The following is a 6,297-nucleotide window of genomic DNA, read 5'->3' as shown; positions in this document are numbered from 1 at the left end:
TATTTAATCAATAATTAATTAGAGCTATGCATCACTTATTATAACACACGATTCACGTTTAGCCTTTCTGTTTTTTATTAACTTGTAACTTTCTTTTAATATTCTTGAACATTTTTTAATGTTAAACGTTTCCAAAAGGAATGAATTTTTTTAGCGTAATAATATTTTATACTGACGATTGGGGATACCTTAATGTTCGCGTTGTCTTTACACATGCAATCGCGCATATTCTCATTTTCTGGATCAATTAAGAGCACAATTTACATTGAATGGTATTCAATATACATTCTTATTTTTTATTTAGAAGTAAGAACGTTTGCACGTTACAAAATGTGTTAGATTTTGTTTAAATTAGATATAAGATTACAATTAATTCTCATATTTTATAATGTTATTAAAATAAGAAACTTCGTTTAAGCATTGAAATTAATACTGAGCTAACTTTTATATTTACGTTTACAATACTGCACCTTGATGTGAAATTTATTTATTATGGAACAAACTTTGAACTTTTAAAATACAATTCAGAAATAAACACAAAGCAATTCGAATATCGTTTAAGCAGTAATGTTATTTTCCTTGGGCTTTAATATTACTTTTGGATTATATATCTATCGTTTTGAAAGTCGATGACTCTAAGCATTGGAGGAGAGATAGAATAGACTAGGGGCACACAACTGTCCACATAAAACGAGGTCCACCCTATATATACATATAAAAAACTCATTTCTTCCAACCTAGATTAACTTTAATCTCAGTTCAACTGACTCTTCATCTTTTTCTTATTCTTTAAACTAGAAAAACATGAAGAGTTAGTTGAACTGAATTAAAAGTTAAACTGCATTAGTAGAAACGGGCATAAGAGACGTACAACTTCCGCGTGGAAAATCGTGCGCCCATAGACGATCTACCTCATTCCACCCCCCGCCTTCCTGCTGCTTAGAATCATCGATTTTCCACGCAAAATGAGGAAATAATTATTGACTTTGATTGTTAATGACTTTAACGAAGCACGAGTCCTTCTTCTTACATTAGGCCTCTGGCCTGTGTCACACCTCTCTCATATACTTGTGGTGAGCACGCTGATTATTCAATTGTCACGAGCATGTGGGACCTACAATTTTAGCACAAACCCGGTGAAAAATTGGAGGTTACCGAGGAACATGATGTTGATAACATACGTTAATGTCAAGGCCATTGGCAGTTGCTCTCCTTTTCTGTAGTTTTATCTCTCAATAATTTATTATTTTATTTAATTTATTCACTTCAACGTTTATTACAATAACTGTGATAAACGATGTCGCAATTATAGATTTAAAAAAACCGCTTTATCTCAAGTTGCTGAAAAAGAACTGGAAAAATTCCCGTTTTTTTCCGAAAAATTGATTTTTTTGAAAAAATGCTGATTTTGCAATATTTATAACAAGCTATTTAATTTCTAATGTCCTTCATCAAATTAAGATGATCCAGAAATTTATGTAACTTTCTTTTTTTAATTTTTATTTTTTCTTCTATTTTTATAGTAAAATCTAATATAACCTTCCTATGATGCATAGCAAAGCATTAAGTACACGACTGCGAATTGTGCTGCGCAAATGGTTACTATAGATACTATAGATACATTACATAGGTTAGATCGGTTGGATTCAAATATTTATAATTCTTGTCATTCTAAAGACTTTATGTGATTCGTCATTGCACGTTACAAAATGTGTTAGATTTTGTTTAAATTAGATATAAGATTACAATTAATTCTCATATTTTATAATGTTATTAAAATAAGAAACTTCGTTTAAGCATTGAAATTAATACTGAGCTAACTTTTATATTTACGTTTACAATACTGCACCTTGATGTGAAATTTATTTATTATGGAACAAACTAATTTAGAAGCAAATGTAATCTTAACAACTAATCTGAAGAGTAATTTAAGTTAATACATATAACAGTGTATGTTTCATATGTTTATTCAAATTATTCAAATTATCTCGCTGTGTACCCTAAACGTAATTATTTTCTTTACTAAAGTATCGAGAACAAACGTGGTACTTTTTACGAGCACGCGTGAATTTTTCCAAAATGAATTTTTCTACCCTTGGGAAAAAACCGAAAGATCAGCGAAAAAATTGGAAAAATTCGATTTTTTTCCGTTCCTTCAAAATTATAGTCATAAATAATATGGAAAAAGTAAAAGAATGATTTTCAAATTTTGTTATCTATACTAATTTTTATGGCTAAACTGTATTTTGTAAATAAGATAGCCCCTATTGTCTAACAAAAATGTGCAAAATAAGTAATTAATTTTCTTTTAAACGTTTAATAACACAAATCGAAACAGCAGAAACGAAACTTCTTGACTTTGAACTGAAAAATTCAATCTCTACAATAATGTTTACAATTTAGTGAAAAATTATATGTTTCGCTCTCTCTCTTCTTACTTTCTTTACATTGACCTATCCTAAACAGTTTCTCGAATATTTTCCTTAGCATAACCGCGGTTTCGTATTTAGTAGCACATCGCGACACTGCGCGGATGTAATGGCTCCTCTAGAAAGATTAACAGACAGTTGGGTGTGGAAACATTTTCGTAAATTAGACGATATTGCTGTACAATGCAATATAGATAGTTGTAATCAAATTTATCGTGATAAAAATACAAGTCAATTGGTGAAAACGCTGAAGCTCCATTTGTACCTTGTGCACGACATAACGACTGAAGAAGATCGCTCAAAATGGAAAAACGACAACCACTTGGTACTGAAATACTATGACATAGGCGACGTATACACAGGAATATGTAAATTTTGTAAGAAAGCTCAGCATGTGCCGCAAATATCATTTCTGAAGCAGCATCTGCAAAAGGAACATGATCGAGAAATAAGAGTTGCTCTACAAAACGAAATTGCAAATAAATCGCTATCGCGTTATTACGAAATTCATGAGGAACAATTTAGTGCACGGTGCAAACGTTGCAATGTTAAAAAGGACATATTTTACGGAATAAATGCTTTAATACATCACGATTGTGCAGAAGAAGAACGTTTAACGTCAATAGCCGAAGAAAATCCAAGTTCAAGTTCACATTATGAGAATATAAACAGACAAGCTTCTGGAAACCGAGAAAATGAAGGAAGGTAACTGTTATTTAATTAAAATGTTAAGGTTTTACTCGAGTTATTAATGTATTATGTACACTTTAATACTAATCAAATATTTTAGTGTTTTAATTAATTCAATCTATTTACCTCAACGTTTATGACAATACCGGTGGTAAACAATGTCGTAGTAGTCACCAGTAAAACATCAAAAACCATTTCCAAGTATAATCTTGTACCAATTTGCAAGTTTAATTTAATCTTAATTTTCAAGTAAAGATGTGTTAAATATATAATGTTAATCTTAATCTGAATGATAACAGAAATCATATTGTGGAAACTGAACTATATTCGCAACTGAAAAATTCAATCAATAATATTTATATATTAATAAACAGTTACACATCTTCTCTCTCTCTCTCTCTCTCTCTCTCTCTCTCTCTCTCTCTCTTTCTCCCTCTCTCTCTCTTTCTCCCTCTCTCTCATCAATCTTTCCTAAACAGCTTCTGAACATTTTCTATGGCTCAATTGGTATTTTGTATTTAGTAACACATCACCATACTGTGCGGTTGTAATGCCAGCTCTAGAAGAATGAGACAGTTGGATGCGCGGACATCTTCATACATTAGACAATTCTAATATACAGTGCAAATGGTGTCATAATAATTATAAAATATCTGATCAATATATAGACCCGATGATAATGATAAAAGAACATTTATACTATGAACATGAAAAATACAATGAAGAAGATCGCTTAAAATGGGAAAACGACCACGACTTCATATGGGGATATTTCGACAAAACAAAGTTATTTTTTGCAAAATGTAAATTTTGTAACGCCTCACTTAAATGTCTGTATAAACCATCCTTAAGGGATCATCTAAAACCATATCATTGGAATTAATTACAAGTTGCGATAGAAGAAGAAATTGTAGATTATTTGCTACACGTACAATTCAAAATCGATATAGCAACCTTAACCACAAGCTGTTACCGTTGCAATTATACTGTTAGTATTTTTTATACCAATACTGGAATAGATGACTTAAAATCTCACTGTCAATGTCATAGAAATGAAGAATTAAGTTATGAAGGAGCAGCAGATAATAACGAGTATGGAATGATGCAACTAGCCGTACCAGCAGAAAAACTACACGTTATCATAATGAAAGTACATATTGGCAAGATATTGAAAATCAAGAATATAAACAAAAATAAAAAGGTAAATGATAGTAACGTTAATATATTTTATTCTTTAGAAGGATTATACTCTATTATAAACAATTATATCAACGGAATTGAACATTTAACGATTAATATTATAATATAGATTTTAAATTACTGTCACATTAGAGGGCTACGAGCCAAAAATTAAAATATAACGTTGGTAATGGTAAAAATATAAATATATTAACGAAAGTTAAGCATATAATTGGTCGCAACAAGTAAAAACAGAATAATAAAGGAAATGTAAAAATATATATATGATATCATACGTTTCAACCTCGATCGGGTCATTCTCAATGTTTTAATACAAAAATAATTCGTTGATTCGAAGAAAACAAAGAATTTGATCGCATGTAACATATCCAGATCACACTGTAGTATTCCATAAAAATGAATGTTCGTCAGATCTTGAGAAATTCAGATATCGAAAGTTCATTTGTTGTAACCATACATATTGTTTCTGTAATATAGTTGCAAATTGTAGTAGATATAATATCTCATATAGATATTGCTTTATAAAATTAAAATTAATTATATATCATGTAAAACTAATATTCCACAGGACGAATTTATAATTGCGGTTAATCTTGTCTTGAATTCTACTTTTTTCTCTTTTAATAATAAGTTTTACAAACAGATTTTTGGCACTCCAATGGGTTCTCCTATGTCGCCAATAATTGCTGACATAGTAATGCAAGATTTGGAAGAGTCAGCAATTAATAAATTACTCATTAAACCATTGTTCTATTACAGATATGTCGATGACATTATCTTGGCTCTTCCATCTGATAGTATTGATGACACTTTAAATATATTTAATTCTTTACATAACAGACTGCAATTTACTATGGAAGTTGGTAGTGAAAATAGTTTAAATTTTCTAGACACTCGACTTATTATTGAGGATCAAAGAATTATATTCGATACATATCATAAAGCAACATTTTCTGGTAGATTTTTAAATTTTCATTCTAATCATCCACTTTGTCATAAGAAAGGCATTATCATTAGCATGGTGGATAAGATTGTTCGTTTGTCTCATCCTCGCTTTCATCAAAAAAATTTAATTGATACTATTCAAATATTTCTTAATAATTGCTATCCTTTATCTCTTATTTTCTCTACTATTAATAATAGAATAAAATACCACATTCACAATAATAATCTTACACATAAAATCAATTTAAAACAAACATTTTTTTCAATACCGTATGTTAAATCTATATCAGAAAGTTTTTTACCAATTTCAACTAAATTTAATTGTAAATTAGCATACTCTATTCCCAATACACTGAAAGGTTTTATTAAGCGAGGAAAAGACAATCTTGAACATTTGTCCAACCAAAATGTGGTATATAAAATCTCATGTGATGATTGTGAGGCCAGTTATGTTGGCCAAACCAAACGTAAATTAAGTACACGATTGCATGAACACGTTTCAGACATTAATAAAAGAACTGGTTCACCATCCGTTATATCAGATCATCGCATGAATTCAAACCACAATTTTAAATGGAATGAAGTCGAAATTTTGGACAAAGAGGCTTCTTATAATAAAAGACTAATATCTGAAATGATACATATAAAAATGCAAAGACAAGGCATTAATAGACAAAATGATACGGAAGCTTTACCAGAATCATACCTACAGATAATAGAATCATTTTCCCAGTCATGATCACGTCCCCCTCTTAACTATTCTCCTTCTCTCTCACATATCTCTTTCTTCCAATACATTTTTCTCCCCTCCATGTTTTAAAATATGGTCCGTTTAACAATATCTTATATATTTCTTTGAATGTCATAACGACTGAAGGCATTGACGTATTAACAACAAATTTAATTCCGGTCGTTTTTGCTTATAATTGTTTCGAAAAAATTTTATTGTAATTTGTGAAAGGGACCATCAATATGAAGGTATTTTATTTATTGTACTAAATGAAATGTTTTTATATAATATCTCTGTGATTGG

Source organism: Trachymyrmex cornetzi, unplaced genomic scaffold, assembly GCF_001594075.2.
Source record: "Trachymyrmex cornetzi isolate Tcor2-1 unplaced genomic scaffold, Tcor1.1 scaffold381, whole genome shotgun sequence".
Lineage (NCBI taxonomy): Eukaryota > Metazoa > Arthropoda > Insecta > Hymenoptera > Formicidae > Trachymyrmex > Trachymyrmex cornetzi.
Note: the sequence above shows the minus strand (reverse complement) of the source record.